This window comes from Amia ocellicauda, chromosome 23, assembly GCF_036373705.1.
Source record: "Amia ocellicauda isolate fAmiCal2 chromosome 23, fAmiCal2.hap1, whole genome shotgun sequence".
NCBI classification, from domain to species: Eukaryota; Metazoa; Chordata; class Actinopteri; order Amiiformes; family Amiidae; genus Amia; species Amia ocellicauda.
This window is the reverse complement of record NC_089872.1, coordinates 21441336-21460484: the sequence shown is the minus strand read 5'-3', so window position 1 is coordinate 21460484 and position 19149 is coordinate 21441336. Positions and strand designations below refer to the sequence as shown.

The window sequence follows — 19149 nt, the reverse complement described above, 5'->3', positions numbered from 1 at the left end:
GAGCCTCTAGTCATAAAGGACACTTGAAAAGACGTTGGGCATCCATTCCAGCAACCCCAAATAAAAAGAGTTATCTTAAATATGTTATTGTTGGATGCTGTACCAAAGATTATTATTATTATTATTATTATTATTATTTCTTGGCAGACGCCCTTATCCAGGGTGACTTACAACATAAGAGCAAACAAAGTGCAAAAATAAAGAGAAGTACAAGGCATCAATCATTACAAATTCAACTTAGCTAAAACATAGCAATTCAAAATACATTTTACAAATTACAATTACAATTTACACAAGTACAGTAAGAGACTTCCTACATCCTGGACGGTGAAAGCTAAGTGCTGTCAAGATGTAGGGTTACAGGCGAGGGCTACGGGAAAGGGAGCAAGGAGGAAAACAATCAACGCGAGGAGCATAATAAGCTGAAGTGCTATCTAGCAGGGATAGAGGACTAATATTACAAGTGCTGTGCTAATTGTGTCCAACTTTGATCTGTTCTTCTGGAAAGGTGTCCAGCCCATTGACATTTTAACATCTTCAGTGTTTCAATGATATCACATACTTGTTCTCTGATCCAAGTTATTCCAAGTATACATCTTTCCATGCTTTGCTGTTTTTTTTCCAGTTTCTGTATATTTTTTGTTTAGTGACCAGTTTTCAGAGCCATAGGTGAGCAACAGCAGTCTGCATTGCTCAAATACTTTTCTCTTCAGGCAAATGTATAGATTATTTTTCAATGCCATTTCTTCCAAATTCACTCCATTGCATTTTTTACAGTATGAATGTGTTTTCTTCAAAGTGTCCAGTGGATTTTGGGATGACATGGACAACCTATTACTATAATCAATGGATTTGCAAGTTGCCTGCACCTGTAACTTGGTGAAAAGCTTTTTGTGTTAAATGAATGAGTTGGTCAGATTTTACAATCATTGATATGCTTGGTTTATGTGAACTGCGTCACATGATTGCACACTGGCAATGTATGTATGTGATATTTTATGTTCAGTTTTGTTAATTTCTTATAAAATGGCACTGGAATGTATTAGAAGGGCAAAAGAATGAACTCTAAACATTAGTGCCATTTAGGTACAGAGAGGTGACAAATCAAAGGAAAAAACAACAAAGTGTCTCAGTAAGGTGTTGGGCCACCACGAGCCACCAGATCAGCTTCAATGTGCCTTGGCATAGATTCGATGAGTCTCTGGAACTCTACTGGTGTCACGGTCCGCAGGACACGGGAACAGGGGACCCAGTTGTGGTGTATGGTAGAGGTTGTCAGACAGGTGTGGGTTGGATATCTGCAGAACAAGTCATTCAAGGCAAAACAAAGACGTGGTCGTGGTCACAGGCAAGGGTCGGGCGATCAGGCAAACAGGGAATCAAGGAAAGTCCAAAGTCATAGTTTGGAGGTAAAGCAGAATGTCAAAGATTAAAGGCTATAACAAGGCAGAGTGAGACTGCTCAGAGATGTCGCTGACAAAACTTCACGTGGCGCAGAGGGTAGCAAGGAACGAAGTTGGGAGGTGCAGGGCAAATGAGAGCAGAGGGTGATTGAACACGTGCACATGGTGTTCAGGAATGTTGATTAATTCATTGAATTAAGGAGGTGGGAGAAGCGACTTGTAATAAGGGGTGATGGCAACATCTAGTGAGTATATGTGGAGGTGCATTCTTCCAAAAGATATTCATACATACATAGAACATAAGAAAGTTTACAATCGAGAGGAGGCCATTCGACCCATCGAGCTCGTTTGGTGTCCATTAATAACTAAGTGATCCAAGGATCCTATCCAGTCTATTCCCTCATTTGGTGTTTTGATGATGGTGGTGGAGAGCGCTGTTTAACACGTCGGTCCAAAATCTCCCATAGGTGTTCAATTGGGTTGAGATCTTGTGACTCAACAATCATGAATCATTAAACCATTCAGTGAGCCCTCGTGCCCTGTGAATGGGGGCACTGTCAAGAGACCACTAAGGGGCCAAGTGAACCCAAACCATTCTAGTTGACATACATTATTTATTTTATATATAACTCAAATTAATTGCAACCTTCAGGTAATTTACATTTTCTGATCGATCATGTATATACTCTTTGAAGGTATCGGTTAGTAAACATGTAGTTCACATCCTGATCATGAAAATACAACAGGTTTACAGGTCACTGTGTTTCAAATCATCCTCCTTCAGGGTCTTGAGCTTTTCAGGCAGAGTCTCACTTATGAACTTGACTCTGTTTGTCTTCAGCCCTTTAGCACTCTTCTGCTGCACGTCAATTCCCAGATAGTCTTCATTCTGGTTGTACAGTGGCCAGTGCACCAGATCTCTCCCATTGGGTGTCCTAAAGATTGAACATTTTAATGAGCATTGTGACACTTCACATAAGAACACAGAATCTTGATAAAAGGACAAACGGTATATCAGTGGATGGAAATCCAGACACTTACCCATTACGAGCAAAGTTGGCCCAGTACCCCATCACTGTTCTGCACAGCTTGATTTCTTCCTCTGTAAACACTCCTTCAAACTTAATATCCGGACCCCAAAGATGTTCACATGTCACAATGTAAAGCAGCAAAAGCACAAGATGTGTAATTACAAACCCATCCTACCCTTTGTGTAGGAGTTGTTTAATCGACACTCTGTCCTGAAGCTTTTTATAGTCGTATCCATTGGGATCCGGACACTCACTGTAGGTCCCTTCTTTCTTCTTCTTGGGTGTTATTGTATTTGAGAATGAAAGTAAGACACTAAGCATTCACAGAGTTACAGCAGTCCATTTAAGAGTCATGAATTCTTCAGTTTCCAAATGCATGGGAAGAAAGTCTGCCTTATCTCCCCTTTCAACTGCAGCCTTGTCAGTTTAATTTGGGAATGGAAATCTCTCATCTGATGTTTAATACGAAGCCTACATTAAATCACAAAATGTGCAGATGTCTTAAGCCCTGTGAAGGATTGCACCGCTGTGAGCTGTAACACTTGCTCCTGCAGTGATAATGAAGCGAGCAGCGCTTATTAATTTTATAGGACGTTTACGGCCAGATGGATACAGTAGTAATACCTGAGAAAAGACTTCAGAGGTCCAACATCATTTGGGCTTCTCAGCTTTACTTGGCAGGACAATTATCAGTTTAACCTGGAGGGTACGTAGTGGGGAGACCCCTCAGCTATTACTGAGATATTGCGGCTCTGAACTGGAGCTCAGAGCTCAGAGTGAAACTGAACACACACTGATCAGAAAAGGTTTTGAAACACTTGCCACCTCACGGTCACCTGCTCCGTTTTCAGCCTTTCAACTCACCCAGCAGCCGAATTCAAGTCTCAAGACTGGGGAATATTACAAGAAATATTACAGATGCCACTAAACTAGAAGATGTCAGTGATAATAATCTGAAAGTATCTCCTGGCTCACACCTACCTTTTATAAAGTTATTGTAGGTGTGTAATGAGTTATATATATAAAGCAAACGTATTATCTGGTCCGATCCTTTGCTTTCATATTTTTAAGATACCATATTGTAAGGTTAGTGTTTAACAACAAGGACGATGCAAGGGTTCCAACAAATTAAGGTTTATTCCTTTCCCAAATCAGAATAGCATCAATTGTCAGAATTCAAAAATACGATAATACAGAAAGTGTACTTTGTTCCTCTCTACCACATCCGGTCTCCCCATTTTGTCTCTAACTTGTTCACCGATATAGTGTGACAAACACAATTGCTGAAAATCAACAAGATCTAACTTAAAAAGGGTGACAGTCCAAACATTAAACCATGAACAAAACAACATTCCTACACCATTTCAACCTTACAATATTTAAACGTTTGAATTTCCTTATTTGCGAGTGTCATCAAAATGTTAAAGTGTCATTCATCAGATTTATAATCTAAACCTCGCCCTCTGGTCACCATCCTACAGATTTCTAATACTAAACGCAGCTGTTTCTTGACACAGGAAGTAAATGCTACCTCATGCTTCTGATGCAAATCCATTCATTTGAACATGTAGGTGTAATTTGTATTTTAAAGGGGAAAATACATATCTGATCACAATCCTTTTCTGTTTGTGCTACTGATACAAATATCGTGCAAGTGTCTAACCACTTTCCCATCGTACACAAACCTGGCTGACAAACAGCTCTTCAGTCTCCAGTATCGGTTTGGATAATGTGCGTATTTTCCCAGTCCTTGAAATATCCCGTCAGGATCTGTGGAATGAAACAAACACAACGCTGTGGATCTCAGCCTGGTTCGCGGTCTGGAAGTGCTCACATTAATCAAATTAACCTGGAGGAGATTCTGCTGCCCCCCACAGATTTCCACAACACCGCCATAAATCTTCGCCGGCGATACGAGCCTGTTGTCGAGTCAAGATGGTATTGTTGGTATACTCTCTGCGCTGGCAGGACTGAAACCCCATGACAATTACATATTATTGTAGACATCCTTAGGCATCATCACTGCATAAAATGGATCTCATAATTCATTGTGTCTCTTACCTGGCTACAGGCTAAAGCTAACACATGCATTACTGAAGCACTTTCTAAAGCACCAACTGCTCTACGCAATCTAGGAGGCGAAGATCTACAGATAATTCACTCTGCACTGAGTGGGATGATAGCAATGATCCACCTTAACCTGGCGCACTTGGGCTCCCATTGCAGATGTCTCTGTGCAGGTGTTTGGACTTAATTCCACCCCCTCTCAAGCCTTCAGAAGCATTATAAATTGACCCAATTGGTTCTTCCCCTATTCAAAAACAATGTCTCGCTGAGGTGTAATGGGCTGGTTGCTTGGCAGCACATCAAGAAGAGACTGCAGTCGGGAAGCTTTGAGCTCGGTTACAAACAATACATCAATAAAAAACATCTGCAGACTAGAAGGATGCCATGATTGAGCACAGACACTGCGGCCGTGTGTCTGGGAGGGGCGGCACACTTTAATTCTCCCTCCATTTCTAGGTAGCGACAGTGGGGCGCTCCGTCAGTCGCTCACCTCCTGGGATGGGTGGATCCAAGAACTGAGCAGGGCGTCCCCAGGAGCACCTCACCCCGAGATGTTGTCTGGAGTTATTTGAGCACCCTAGCCCTCCCGTTTCATGTTCTCACCAGCTTGTTCGCTGTACGATATTGTGTAAGCGATATTGTGTAAGTTAATTGTGCTTTTCCACTGCAAAGACGTGCCTCGATAGTTCTGGGAATTTCAGTCAGGCTGTTGTTTCCGTCACACAAAGTTCTCTGAGCTCTGCTTCTATACAATGACTACGTTGAACACAACCCGTTTCACAGAGCGCCCCTGGAGAGCTCAAGGGGTGAGAAATCGCTCACCTCCAACAACATCCTTTCCAAGAATGAGGTGATCACATGATTTAATGTTGCTCTGAAAACCTGCAGTCCTCACTGATTGGTTCAGACTCATTTTAAGCTTGCGTGACTCTTACTATGAGAAATACGGTAATTTGAGTTTTAACACCCTCACATGCACCTCAAAAGTTTATTCTCCACAGCGTTGCAATCGTTGAAACGGAAACCCACATCTACACAACTGTTTCAAAAATGTCCTGTGCAGCGCAAATGCAATCAGGGAAGAGAGGTTGTTTCCCATTTCCTATGTAATCCATACCACCAGGCATCAGCGTTCTGGGGGCTTAGATGGGGACACTGCATCGATGTGTGAGTGACACCCAGGCTGATTCAACTGAAATACAGAGAGGTGAGGCCATGGATTTATGTTTTTCATTAAAGCGGTCAGCCACGTATAGCTGCACTGGTAGCAGTTTGTCAGTCTCCAGGTTTCCACCAGTGCCTGATCCACAACGCAGACAACAGACCTATTTACACCAGGTGATAAAACACATTTTTCTGAGCTTCAGCGACTCCACCCTGACTCGCAACACTGCCCCGACATTCATTCACATTCAGAGCTTCCATTTATTATGTTTGCTAACGAGAAAAGCCTCATGTTTTCCCTTTTCGTTTGATTAATAACTCGGATACAGTCAGCAGTGTGTGGCTGACATATAGAATTATGCAAATGAAGTGTTCCCGTGCCTATTATTGCATTATTGTGTGCTAACATTTAAAACTGTTAAAGCATAATTTGACTTGGGTTTTACAGCAGTGCCGTGTTAAACTCCTTATAAATCAAATATCAAAATGTATTGCATTTAATTTCCAGTCAAAGCACATGTAATGGGGCATCAAAGAGATTGTTTTTACATCAGTGGCTGAAAGCGCTCGCAACTCTAATTTAATTCAGTGTGTTTTTGAAGCTACTGAAGTCTGACTGTGGAGCGTCTAATAAAAACATGTTGTTTAAAACAATCGACGAGAAACAATTGCATTTGTCTGGAAATTTGCTGAGATCATAAGAACGCCTGTTTACATTTCCTAGACGGACTTTTCAAAACCAGTGTGTCGGATGTGTAGGCAAAGCAGTCCGGGACGCAGTCTTGTAAGCTCATTATGATCGTGGTTTAGGTCCAGTTGCTCGTGGCTGCTGGACTTCAGTGCAGGTCCTGGACAGTTTGACGATCTGATGCAGCCATGCGGGAGAATTAAAAAAATAGTTTCATGCTTCTGTATTCTGAGGCTCCTACTGTACTCTCACATTACACCTGCCTCTACTGGCTGCAGATGAAGTGTTTAGTGGGAACGCATGCTTGCTCATTAACGTCCACACTGATAACCCACCTCATGAATCAGCGTGAGACTGACTGCTTGTCTGGAAAATTACTGCAGCATTTGCACATCTTAACCTAACTGTACTGGAGAGTGAGAATGAAGCCGTCTAGCGCAGTGCAAGTGACTAGGTACTTAATCACCTAAGTAAACACTCAAGACGTTGAGAGAAAATCAGGCTGGCATCAGGCATTACCACGCACAGTTTGCCGATACATGAATGACTTAAATACGGACAGAAAATAAAATAAAAACGCGCAAATGCCCGGGTGTGTCCAGGGCTTGTGTACCCCCGCATTTCAGCCAGCCAACATTAAAGATGGAAAAATAAGGAATAAAACAAAAAACCTCGGTGGACGGTGACAATTAATCAATTACTGACTCGGCCTGGCCTTCCTGCGGTAGCGGTGGCTTTGCCGCTCGGCTTGTTTTCCACCGCCCCGGTAATGATCTGAACAAAAGCACCCTGACCTTCAGGAGACGACAGACCTTTCATTCTGCACAGAGCCGGCAGAGATTCCTGTACAGCTCAGATCTATATTCATCATAATTACAGATGTATTTCTCTTGATGTTCAAATGTGCATTTCTTTCTCTTCCCTTTTTCTTCAGGGTACATTATAATGTGGGCACATTAGCAATCCTAAATCAACCCCTGCTTCCCCTGATCCCCAGACGCGTGCTGTGGCAGTGAGTAACTGCATTATAAAGACACCGACGTTATTAATGTGTTTCCTCGCCATCAAATCAACGGCATCTTCCGGGAAATCAAGTTCCTATTACTAGGTTAAAATCACTGGTGTTTTTATCAACTGATCTGCCCCCATAAGATCTATTATCAGCCATCTACTTGACTAAATGGAGCCACCACTGCTACTTAAATGAGACATGTGGTGCAGTAGGACCAGGTATGCAACTCTGTATATTGGTAGGAAGTTCTGCTTGGCTGATTTGCAATGGCGCTTCATTCCATGATTTAATTAGCAACTTAGTTGGTAAAAGATTGATTGGGAAGGATGTGTCTGGGGGTAATGTTTTCCCGGAGATCGCCACTTTGAGCAGCAAGGCTGAACTGGTTCCCATGCACAGGACAAGGAGAAGAAGAGAAAAACACCAAAAAGAATAACAGTAAGTCAGCTGACACGGAGCGAGCACCAGTCTTTAAAAGTCAGTGTAATGACACACTTCCTATTGCATGTGATTTTTAATGATGATTCCATCAATTATTCACAACTGTGTAACAACATTTTCACTGTGAAGACAATTTGTTCAATTACACAGCACTGCGGTGATGGATTGGCCGGTCTGTTATAGCTGAGTAGAATACACTCTGTTCTAACGATGTAAAAGACTTCAGCACACTTTCTGTTGAACGTTACACAAAATCAAGTGCCTTTCCTCTCAGATCTGATACATGAATATGCATGAAGAGCAGACGTACATTAATAATGCCCTGAGTTTGGAGAGAGTAATTGGTCATTATGGAAGCACTGATAGGATGGAAAATATATTGGAACTCATTCTGTTAAGAGTGTAGGAAAAAATGACATAGACCCACATAGTGCATAGTTTACTCATAAGAACATAAGAAGAGCATAAGACAGTGTCCAATCAAGAGGAGGCCATTCGCCCCATCCTGCTCGTTTGGTGTCCATTAATAACTAAGTGATTAAGGATCCTATCCAGTCTGTTTTTGAATGTTCCCAAATTGTCTCTTCAGCCACATCGCTGGGCAGTTTGTTCAGATTGTGACGCCTCTCTGTGTGAAGAAGTGTCTCCTGTTTTCTCTCCCCACGTAGTCTCCTCTGTTCCAGGGTGAAAAGGTTCAGTTCCTCAGTCTCTCAGTAGGACTTTCCCTTCAGACCTGGAATAAGTCTGGTTGCTCTCCTCTGAACTGCCTCTAGAGCAGCGATATCTTTCTTGAAGTGTGGAGCCCAGAGCTGTGCACAGTATTCCAGGTATCAAACTGATGTGTCTAAATTGTGTCTTCTGAATCACCTGTACATGTGTCTTTGTTACCATGATATATATATATATATACAGATGGGTGACAAATTAAAGGAAAAAACAACATAAAGTGTCTCAGTAAGGTATTGGGCCACCAGAGCTTCAATGCTTTTGACACAGATTATGCGAGTCTCTGGACTCTACTGGAGGGATGAACACCATTCTTCCAAAAGATATTCCCTCATTTGGGGTTTTGATGATGGTGGTGGAGAGCGCTGCCTAACACGTCGGTCCACAATCTCCCACAGGTGTTCAATTGGGTTGAGATCTGGTGACTGCGAAGGCCATAGCATATGAGTCACATCATTTTCATACTCATCACACCTTCAGTGACCCTCATGCCCTGTGGATGGGGGCATTTGCAGTGACTCTTCCCTCTAAGGGGACAAGTGGACCCAAACCATGCCAGGCAAATTCCCCCAACAGCATAACAGAGCCTCCGGACCCCCTCACTGTAGGGGTCCAGCAGTCAGGCCTGTCCCGTTCTCTTGGTGTCCCACACATGCACTTGCCCACTTGTCCAGAACACGAGCCAGTTGAGCGTCTGTGACTGAAGCTCCTGCCATTTGTGCCCCAATAATGACCCCTCTTTCAAAGACACTTAGATCCTTTCCTCTTGCCATCTTGATCCAAATCGAGGTCAGCTGGGCTGCTCAGCATTTGTATACATGCCACAGAGCATGATAGGATGTTAATTGCTTAATTGTATCATGCAGTACACCTGTTTGGAGGCGTCTGCATTTGTTATGTTCCTCCACTCATTTATTCAGGTTTTTCCTTTAATTTGTCACCCATCTGTATGTACTTTATATATATATATATATATATGTACATAAACTGCATCACTATAGTGAAGATAAACTGAATGTCAGAAACTGTGCTGTGATACTGATTTCTTATCAGATGTTCCACTTTAATGTCGAGTTCATTGCACACAAAATAAACACAAGAGTCACACTGAACAAAACAGTGTACAGTAACGGGGGGGAATTGTGTATACATGTCCCTGCTTGTATCATTTCTACACTGAATACATAATTGGAGGCTGCTGTTGTTTTTGCTATGGAAACAAATGGAGAAACAAATCCCTCGAGGTTCCTCAGGTGCCTCTGCAGAGGTCCCGGTCCCCACCGTAGTTCAGGGTCCTGTCAGTCCAAATGATCGGTGTTAATCCCCCTAACCTCTATTATATCCAATGTGCTGAAACGGTAAAACAGTTTGGAAGTTGAAAGTTGCAAAGTGTCGGCTAAGCACGTCTGCCACATGTGTCTGGAAGGCAGGCGGAGCAGCAGTTTCACAGTCTGCATAGCTATCGTTGCAGATTAGACCCCAAATGGCCGGATAGAACACCTCGAGCCGCTTGAAGGTGCTGAGGAATATTTGTGAGCCAGGATGTTGCCAGCGATGGCCAGAGAGAGGAGACACCTTGGTGACAGATGTTGCCTATATCTCTCCTGATCGAGCTGAAGTAAGCAAAGCTTCTTCGCCAAGATTTGTGAGATCACTGACGAAACAATGCTAAAACTCAGCACCGAGATACAGCAGCCATTTTTATTGCACCGGATTTGGGATCCTCTCAACAAGACTGTTATTTTACTTTAATAGACTGTGTAATAATATGGAAGATTATAAACAAAACAGATCCATCTCAATAATTATTGACTACAACTGACAAGTCGATAGATTTGATTTTATTAATATTCTGCAATTGTTGGATTGAACAGCCTGATCAATATCTTTATGATCTTTATGGTGATGTAGGACTTGAAATAGATTTCCCTACCCTAAAAATAATGCTTTCATATCTGCTATCACACACACACAAACACACACAGGCACATAGCACATAGCCCTTGTTTACATTTTTTACAGTTTGAATTCTCAGACTTCAATATGCAGATGTGTCACAGAAAGATTCACCAACAAATGCACCGAAAAAGTATTGTTTTGTGAAGACTTCAATGACGAAAATGTTTAATTTTTAAATCAGATTTCCTCAAAGAAAATGACACATCTTCGCGCTGCCCTTCACGGCATCTGAATGCAAACTTCCACTTGCTCCCCCAGCCGGACACAGATACACAGAGCTGTTAAGAATGGAAGTGGCGGCAACTAAATGTAAAACAAAAGCCCATCTTCCTACACTTAACAGTCAACCCTGAACTGGGTCCCTGCATGGGGAGTAAGGATTGCGCTGGGGCACCGAAGCTCTTTTGGTTTGCGTCCACCCTGCCGCCAGCCGACAAGATAAACGCTGCCATCAGGAGATATCAGGGATTATGCTGTTGCAATGTCCCATTCCATTACTTCAGAAGCTATGATGGACAAGCCACATTCATGCAGTCATCGAACGGGAACTGGGTCACCCAGCGTGGATCGTGTCTGTAGAAACCCATCCACCCAAGTGCAGATGAAGTAAAGGAACTCATCTGTGCCTTCAAAGCCACCAAATGAGCCTTTACTAATTCATGTGATCAGAGTGTAAGATTTCTGTCCATTGTGATAAAATTTTAAATATTCATGAACCATAAAAAGCCCACACGTGTCCCCATGGCAGAGTGGCAGACAGTGACATAAATATGACAAAGGACCCGGCAAGGCAATGCAGGAGGAAAAAACAACAAGAGTGTCACAACAGTTTCACGGCATCAGTGTTTAATAGAAAAAGGGACAGGAAATCTCTTTAATGTTGTCATTCTCTAGAGTCCAACCAAAGCATTGTTTCAGGAATGTGTATCGTCATGTATTTTTAATAGACCTGAAGGAGTTATATAATAAAACACATCCATCTTCATCTGCATGTCTGCTAAATGAAAAACTGTCCATTTCCCCCACAAATTCTCACACTGTCATCCCTCTGTGTGTCACGGCTTTTTGTTTGTCATTAAATTTGTTTCCATTTGACTCTTGACATAAAAATCCTTATTATACCTCTCAGATTAGCGTGGTTCTGAAACGTGCCGCTGCAGAGACGTGTGTCTGTGCAGCAAGAAAGCCAAGGGAATCGGGTCAGGGGAGGCGTCGCAAAACCATTTCTGATATGGCTTGGTGCGGAAACAGTGAAAACAATACTGCATGGTAAAAGTGTGCATTGCAATAAAGCAGGCAAGGATGTGTAACTAACAAAGCCAGATCGTAAAACCAAATCCTATCAGAGCTGACAGGATGTGAAGGTGGTTTGCTCCAACAAAACAAATTAACTATGATACTGACTACTTCTGACAAAAATATATATGAGACTGATACATACATTGTTCTGTATCCACTGCTGAAGCATGTCTCTTACAATGCAAATATATAAGTAATCCTCCCAGGTGTTTCTTTTCAATTACTTTTCAATGTTTATTGTTTTAGTTAGACTTTCACCTCCCCTACTGTTTTTGTATCAATGAAGCCGTGTGTATTGAACACCAGCCCTTACACTGAAGGTCCACTTGTATGTAAAGTCAGAATAAAACAAAACATATCTGAGCTTCTTTAGGCTTTGATGTAATTAAGAAAAACAAACTGCTAATTCCTGCTTACAAGACAGGTGGAGGGGACAGAAATAAATGCGGAAAGCTGTCGGTTTCCACTAATCATTCATCGCTGTAAGCAAGGTGCCGGTTTTCCTTTTGTTTCCAGATTCATCATTTTGAGAGGAAGGCATCCAACACTAGTCTGTTGTTGCACCTATAATGGTGTCTACTTTCCTTGATGGAGGTAACGCTCAATACCTGGGCGTGTATAAAATTGGGTTCAAAAGTGTGTGAGTGTCTGATTGTAAGATTTTTGTCTGCAAGAAAAGTTGTCTTTACCGGTAGAGATACCAGTCAGACTCTGATATTTATTTGAAAACTAAACGAAATGAACATCAGCAAGCATCAACTCATAAACCTGCACCAACAGGTTTGATATCTTGCAACATCAATACCCTATGTCCGGTGCTGTAGTCGATACACCGCCATACGCCGCAATTTGAAGCGAACTTTGTGCAACTTTGGACATTTTTGCATAATTCCTATAATTGGGTTTTTCTAGAGTCAATTGTCCCTGAATGGCAAGACATGGTCACAACAACCGACTGATAAATCCCCAAAGCTGTGACGATGTTTTGCTGTGAAGGATCTGTAAAATTGTTTAATCGTTAGAAATAATTTTGCACCCATGTATTTACATGTCCATCAGAAATGGCTATTTAGTCCACGTTTAAGACTGTTAAGGCTGAAGGGCACAGAGAGTTGGGGACTTTTACTGCAGTAAAATCAAAATCAGATTAATTAATTAAATTTTGGAAGAGGGGAGAGGACAGACACAGATTACTCGCAGTCCATCCGTGATAATAGTTTATGATAATAATAATAAATAATAACATATCAAGATAATGCATGTTATCTGTCATTTTATCTATCATTGGAGATAATTGCATGTCTCCGTTAGGTCCATGCAAGCCATGTAAAATGAAATCTATAAAACAGAAGAGTGTACTTTAAATATTCCTGATGGTTGATTAATCTTAGTTAAATCCCGGGTTAATGCACCAAGGTGCTCGTTATTGCTGTAGAGTGAGTGTCTACTTACTGATGGCTTCGTGGTGGAGGTCCACACCAGTAATTGTGCTGACATCGCCTCTCTGACAGGATGAATGCTACACTTTGTTCGGCGCACTTTACTTCTTCCACATTAACCCCTTGTTCCCAGACCTGTCCCTGGTAATGAAGCACGGTTTGACCCAACCAAGTGCCTAACGCACAGCCCCAATTAAAGCTTCCCGTCTCAGCCATGTCTGCTGAAGTCGCTGTCCGGCCATGCCTCATCGATCTCGGCCAGACTCCACACATGTCAGGAGCGTCAGAGAGGAGCATAAGCAATGGTTGTGCCATCCCGCCACCTGAACATATAAGTCATTATAAAGGTGCCGTGATATCTCAGAGAGGCATGAAATATTAGCCAGGCTTTCATCAGCAAACGGCACATTTTGGTGATCCCTCTGGGCTGGGGTCTGTTTTGCAGGAGGTTTAAGTGCATCCAGCTGACAGACGCAGGAGTACCAGAAAAAAAAATTGCACTGAATCTTTCCATCTGTGGGGAATAACAAGAAAATATGTTACTTATACATGTGGTGTAATTTATTTTACTTGGTTCTTTTCAGATTTTTCTTTAGTGTAATATGATTAAAGATTTGGGCAGTGCATGGTGTGTGAAACAAACAGAATGTGTTGTGATATTGCTTTGTTTCTTAGCTTTTTATTCAAAGAAACTGATCAATTTCAACCCCCTCAATAAGAAAAAACAAAAGACCAAAAACAAAACAAAAACAAACAACACCCCTCTTTTATCTAATTGTACGCTTTTGCTTGCCTTTACATTTGAACTCCGTAGAGGCGAATCCGTGCCAGAAAAGCAAGCCTGGGATTTCCCACGAGTCCTCTCTCACCCCACCCCTCCTCTCGTCTTTCCTCGGCGGTGTCACACTGCCGGGGCTTGGAGGGGTGTAGTCTGCGGCACCGATCTGAGTGCGCTCCTTTCTTCTTAGCTGCGATTCCCCCGATCCTCTGTGCTTTTATTGTTCCTCTTCCTTCATTCTTTTGAAAGTTTGAAAGCAGATGGCACAATTTGCAAAACTCTCAGACGCTGTAAATGAGAGAACGTTGACATTCTGGATGCATATAGTGTTATGCTTTACAAATTGCGCTTCTGAACGTTATCATGATTTTTCGTAAAATGTTTTAAGTTCGTTAGGTGTTTTATCCTTGATAGAAAGTGCAGTCAATCACAGAGGCCATCCCAGAGTGACCTGAACACCACGTTGACATTGAGAAAGAGCCTTTGTTCACTGAGCCGTGTACCGTCTACCACCGCGTGGAGTCAGAGGAAATATCGGTGTGAGGACAGCAGTAACCGTAACTTGCAGCTGTCTGTAGCGCCTGGCTGAGGACTGAACACATTTTGCTGCCCCTGTCTAACTTCAGGTGATGGACTGACGTGCGATGTGTTGCTGACTTTTGTTTTTTAAAGTCTGTTCACGCTGGGGTCTGTATTTATTCAGTTGTTTATTTATGTATTTGTCTATTTAATAAGTTAATTTCATGAAGACGGACGTGCAGATTCATGTGGAGGAAGTTTCCCTGACAGCTCGAGCAGAACTCTCTGCAGAGAGTCGAGTTAAGAAGCTTTCGACGGCCATCTGCCAACTCTTCAAAGATGTCCTTAATATTTTAGCGGCTTAAAGTCATGCAAATGAATATTATTTATGTGGAGGATGTGGCTCTTTCATAAAATAATCATGTTTATTCTAAAGTCCACTTGTATTACAAAAGTCAGTCTCTCTCTCTCTCTCTCTCTCTCTAGTTCTATTTTCTATAGTTCAATCTGTACCTTTGTTGGACATTCATTAATTAAATGTTGAAGTTTCAATGACGACACCAGCAGCATGCGTACTCAGACATCTGCATGATTAGTGCTGGAGATTTGCTCTTCTGCTTGTCAACGCTCTGCCGGTGAGGTGAGTGTCCCAGTTTTGCTGGGATGCTTCCTCTCGAAGCTCAGAGGAGTTAAAAAGTTGGAAGCAGCGCTGATGTAAGAACAACTGTGAATCACTTAGTGTTGTAGTCATGGAAACCTCCAAATTAAAGTATGACATATTCTGCTGGATTAATATTAAATACTGCTTTTAAAACATGTTTATTTTAGATCAACAAAGGGTCATTGTTGGAACACATACATTTTAATGAATTGCACAAACAAGTATTTTTAAATTGTTACCATAATGAAACACAGGGGGGAACTAAGATAAACATCTATGTAATAATTTTAGAGGGTTTGAAAACAAAAGACAATGTTGTGCTGTAGAGGCAACCTTGGTTATCTGAAATGAAGAAACAGATCCCAAGGATCACCTTTCACCTGGAAGCAGTTGAAGCTTTCAAGCAAAGCTGCTGACTGGCATGATGTGGCCCCATAAGCTTGCCCCATCACAGACTTAGTTCATTGTATGCAGGTGAAACCCAGATGGATAGGACTACAGAAGAGGTTCTCACTTTTGGTGGAAACCACCCTAGCTGACAGCCAGGTCCTCTCACGGGCCGTACCCAAAGTTGTATCCCCGCCTGAACTGGGAGAGACAAGACTGAATTGCAGGAATTCTAGCAGTCATGAGGGAAGCTGACATCTTCCTGGAGTCCTGGAGCAACCCCAGGAGCTGCTTCTGTTGACTCAGCTCCAGATGGCTCTTCTCCAGGTTGACCCCGAGGCCCCAGCCGTGGAGATGAGAGGGGACTAACCTCGTATGACCTGCCACTTGCTTCTGCTACTGAGCACACGGCAGCCAGCCATCCAGGTAATTGAGGACCTTCATGCCCCAGACCAAAACACTTCACTGTCTTTTCGGGCAAATTCCTCAATCCGCAGATAATAACCAGCAGTCATCTTGCCGGTTTAAACCAGATGACAGGCTGATGTGTGTGTGCCTTTTGTTACGACAGTGTAGCTCTCACAAGTTCAGTTTGATGTCTGTGAAACATAAGTGTGAAGCTCTGTACAAGTCTCACTCTCTCCACCCTGCTGGGTTAAAAGCACTATAAAGATGGCGCCTGCTGCCAGTAATTGGAGGGCAATAAAGGAGATTACATTGGCATTTATGTCATATATTTATTATTTTTTAAGTTGCAAAATGAGACAGAATTGCAGCCTTCAGTGGGGTGGAATTAGTGAACAACAGGTAAGACTCCCCAGGAGGGGCTTTTTCTGAATGTAAGATCCGGGCCTTGATTGGTTTGTTGATTGACTAGTGCTGTATCTCACTGAATCCTACGGCAAACAGCTTCAGTCCCGGGAAACGTTAAACTTGGCTGATCATCACAGAACTTTCCAGAAGATAGTGGCCTGCTTCTCTCACCTCCAAACATGTGGACAGCACGTGAAACCTGTCTGAACTCTGATGGCAATCATCAGGGACAGACACCACTAATGAAATGCCGCTGAGCATTAGCACTGGTTTGAAAATCCCACCCAAGGGCACTTCATTAAGAAACAATCAGCCTGAGGGTGTTTTTCGGCTGGACATCATCTACTTTGAGTCAGCAAAGCTTTGATCAATGGAGAGAGGCAAAGGATATGACTGCATTTATTAGAACCATAAACCAGGTTAGGAGGGAGAGACCACGGTCGAGTTTATTAGAATCATAAATGTGCCGGCTTATTGGAATCATATTTTAGCAAATCTGGACGGCTGTGATAAATGGGGCTGCGCGGACAGGAGGTGAAAGTCATCAAAAGCAGGGGATCAAAGAGCGCTGGCCAGCTGATCAAACGCACGGCTGGGTCCGGGTCTGCGCCGTACTGACTTCTGTCCCTGTGCACTGCAGGGGCTGCTTATTTCTGGGGCCAGAAACCTCCTGGCACGTTAAACACATCTCCACCACAGGGAGGAGCCTGGTCCTGAAGTCAAAGCTGAAGCGTCTGCTGCAGTCAGGCGCTCTGTTTGATATCTGACCGGGAGCGTCTCCCCACTGCCACGATGGGGATTTGGTGTGGAGAGGCTGGACTGAAGGAAGAGAGACACCCACTTTGTTTCCAGTGAGAAGCATTAAACCCAAGTGCTTTCCAGAGCCAAACGTCAGAGCTCTCCCAAGCTCGGGGGTGTTATGGTGTTAGCTGTGCACAGCGACGGTGAAACCTCAGCTTCCTCCATGGCAGGGAAATCTCCAAAACAGAAGGAGACAGGTTGGAAGTCCGACTCTGCAAACAAACAAACAAGAAAATATATCTCTGTCTGAATCAAAATGCAGCTGTGGTATGAAAGGTATGGGCCGTCTGGATCGAAAACGGAGATGAAGTAAATACAGCCGTATCACAATAACAGCCCTAATCACACTTCAGCACTTTCCTATTTACTTCTCTGAGGCAGAAAATAGAGTAATTTCGAGTGAAAGACTACCTGTTAAGTGGAAAGTTAACTCAGAACGAACGTGCATCACTGACTTCCCATCGTTTATCATCTTTCTCATTCGAAGGGAGCGTTTTAAGATGAATGGCCTTTGATTATAAAGAACGGCAGCGATGCATGTCGAAATGTCTTCTCGGTTAAAAAAAATAATAATTGCAGACTCCCATCTGAACCGGAATCTCCGACTCTGAATGTATGTTCACATATAACACGGCCTTTGTCTCCTTTTTTGGGGGGCACGCTTGTTAATCCAGTCATGTTTGTACAAATCCATGGCACCTTCTATAAAAGGAATGTGATCTAATATCTGAAAATTGGGTTTAATGAAGCTGTTCCTCATGTGCACAGCCTGCTGCCGGAGACAGGGGTGGAGGTTATTCTTAGAAAAAGGACAAAGCTTACTCTGTAATTATAAAAGTCACAAAAACACACAGGAAAGCAAGAAAGCTGTTTAAGTCAGCCTAATTTGTCACGGTCTATTAGAACATGCACGCGCACTCATAATGAATGCGCTGACCTGTTTCATTTAACAACTGTGACTTTCTCAGCTGGAGCTCCCTTTGGAGATAATGATACATCATACCAAGCCAAAGGGTACAGGAATGGACCCCTGTGAACCTCTAACCCCTACCATACATTTGTAAAAGCACTCGAGGAATTAATCAACGGTCTAATTGACCCAGGACTCTCCCGTCACTACAGACGAATGCTGTTGAACCCGGACGGTGGACAACCCAGTCGAGACAGAGCTGAGAAGTTTGCGTTCACTTGAGCAGACATCAAATGGCGTAGGTGTCCAGGTGCCACTCCGAGTTGTCACGCGCGGCTGTTTGGTTTTGTTTGTTTCTCTTCCGGGGATGACTTTCCAAAAATTCATTCTCTCTGCACCTTAGTGTGTCAAATAAATATTTATCCTGAGAATCACATTCACATCCACCCTGTCACTTAGCTGCCTCTGCAATGCATTGTGTATCACCCACAATGCAGGGATGTCCCACGGCACTGATAGCATTATTTATTTTCTCTCTCTTTCCCAATCAAGTAACATGTGACCTGAGAGCACAGCAACGATTCAGAAGCCTGGCGATTCTCCTAGGCAAATGTCCGAAGGGCTGTTTAATCTATTTATTGCTTTGGCGCTGTGGATATTCTGAGGAAAGGTACGACTCCCGAGTGTGAGGAAACCTCCTGGGGACAGGGCAACAGGAATCAGCTCAGCATCTCAAACAGCTAGTGCTAAATTGATCCTGACAAGCCAGATGATTGTACAAGTCTGCTATATGCATGTTTTGTATTTGAAGAGGACAATCTCTGCAAAATGAGCTTCTCATCCTCAACGAGGTATCTGTAAAATCCTGAAGCCCTGTTACAACACTGTGTGTCTGCATGGCAGCTGTCCGCGGAGTAGAAGGTTGTTTGAAAGCGTGCGCCAATGTGACACCGAACCCCCCTACAGGACAATCAGCTCGGAGATGTCTTTTAAATTATGTGATCACATGGGGTCCTCAAGTCAGGGCCGCTGATCTGATGTGATGGGGGAC

At 43.0% G+C, this 19149-nt stretch overlaps 1 long non-coding RNA gene across 1 annotated transcript; it reads right to left on the bottom strand.

Moving 5' to 3' along the window:
* Positions 1–1997: 1997 nt before the first annotated feature.
* LOC136719052 (uncharacterized) lies at positions 1998–2534 on the bottom strand. Its single transcript, XR_010805353.1, has 2 exons — positions 2445–2534; positions 1998–2338 (listed from the first exon to the last, which is right to left on the bottom strand). It is a non-coding gene; the product is annotated as an uncharacterized LOC136719052 (long non-coding RNA).
* Between the last annotated feature and the right edge of the window lie 16615 nt (positions 2535–19149).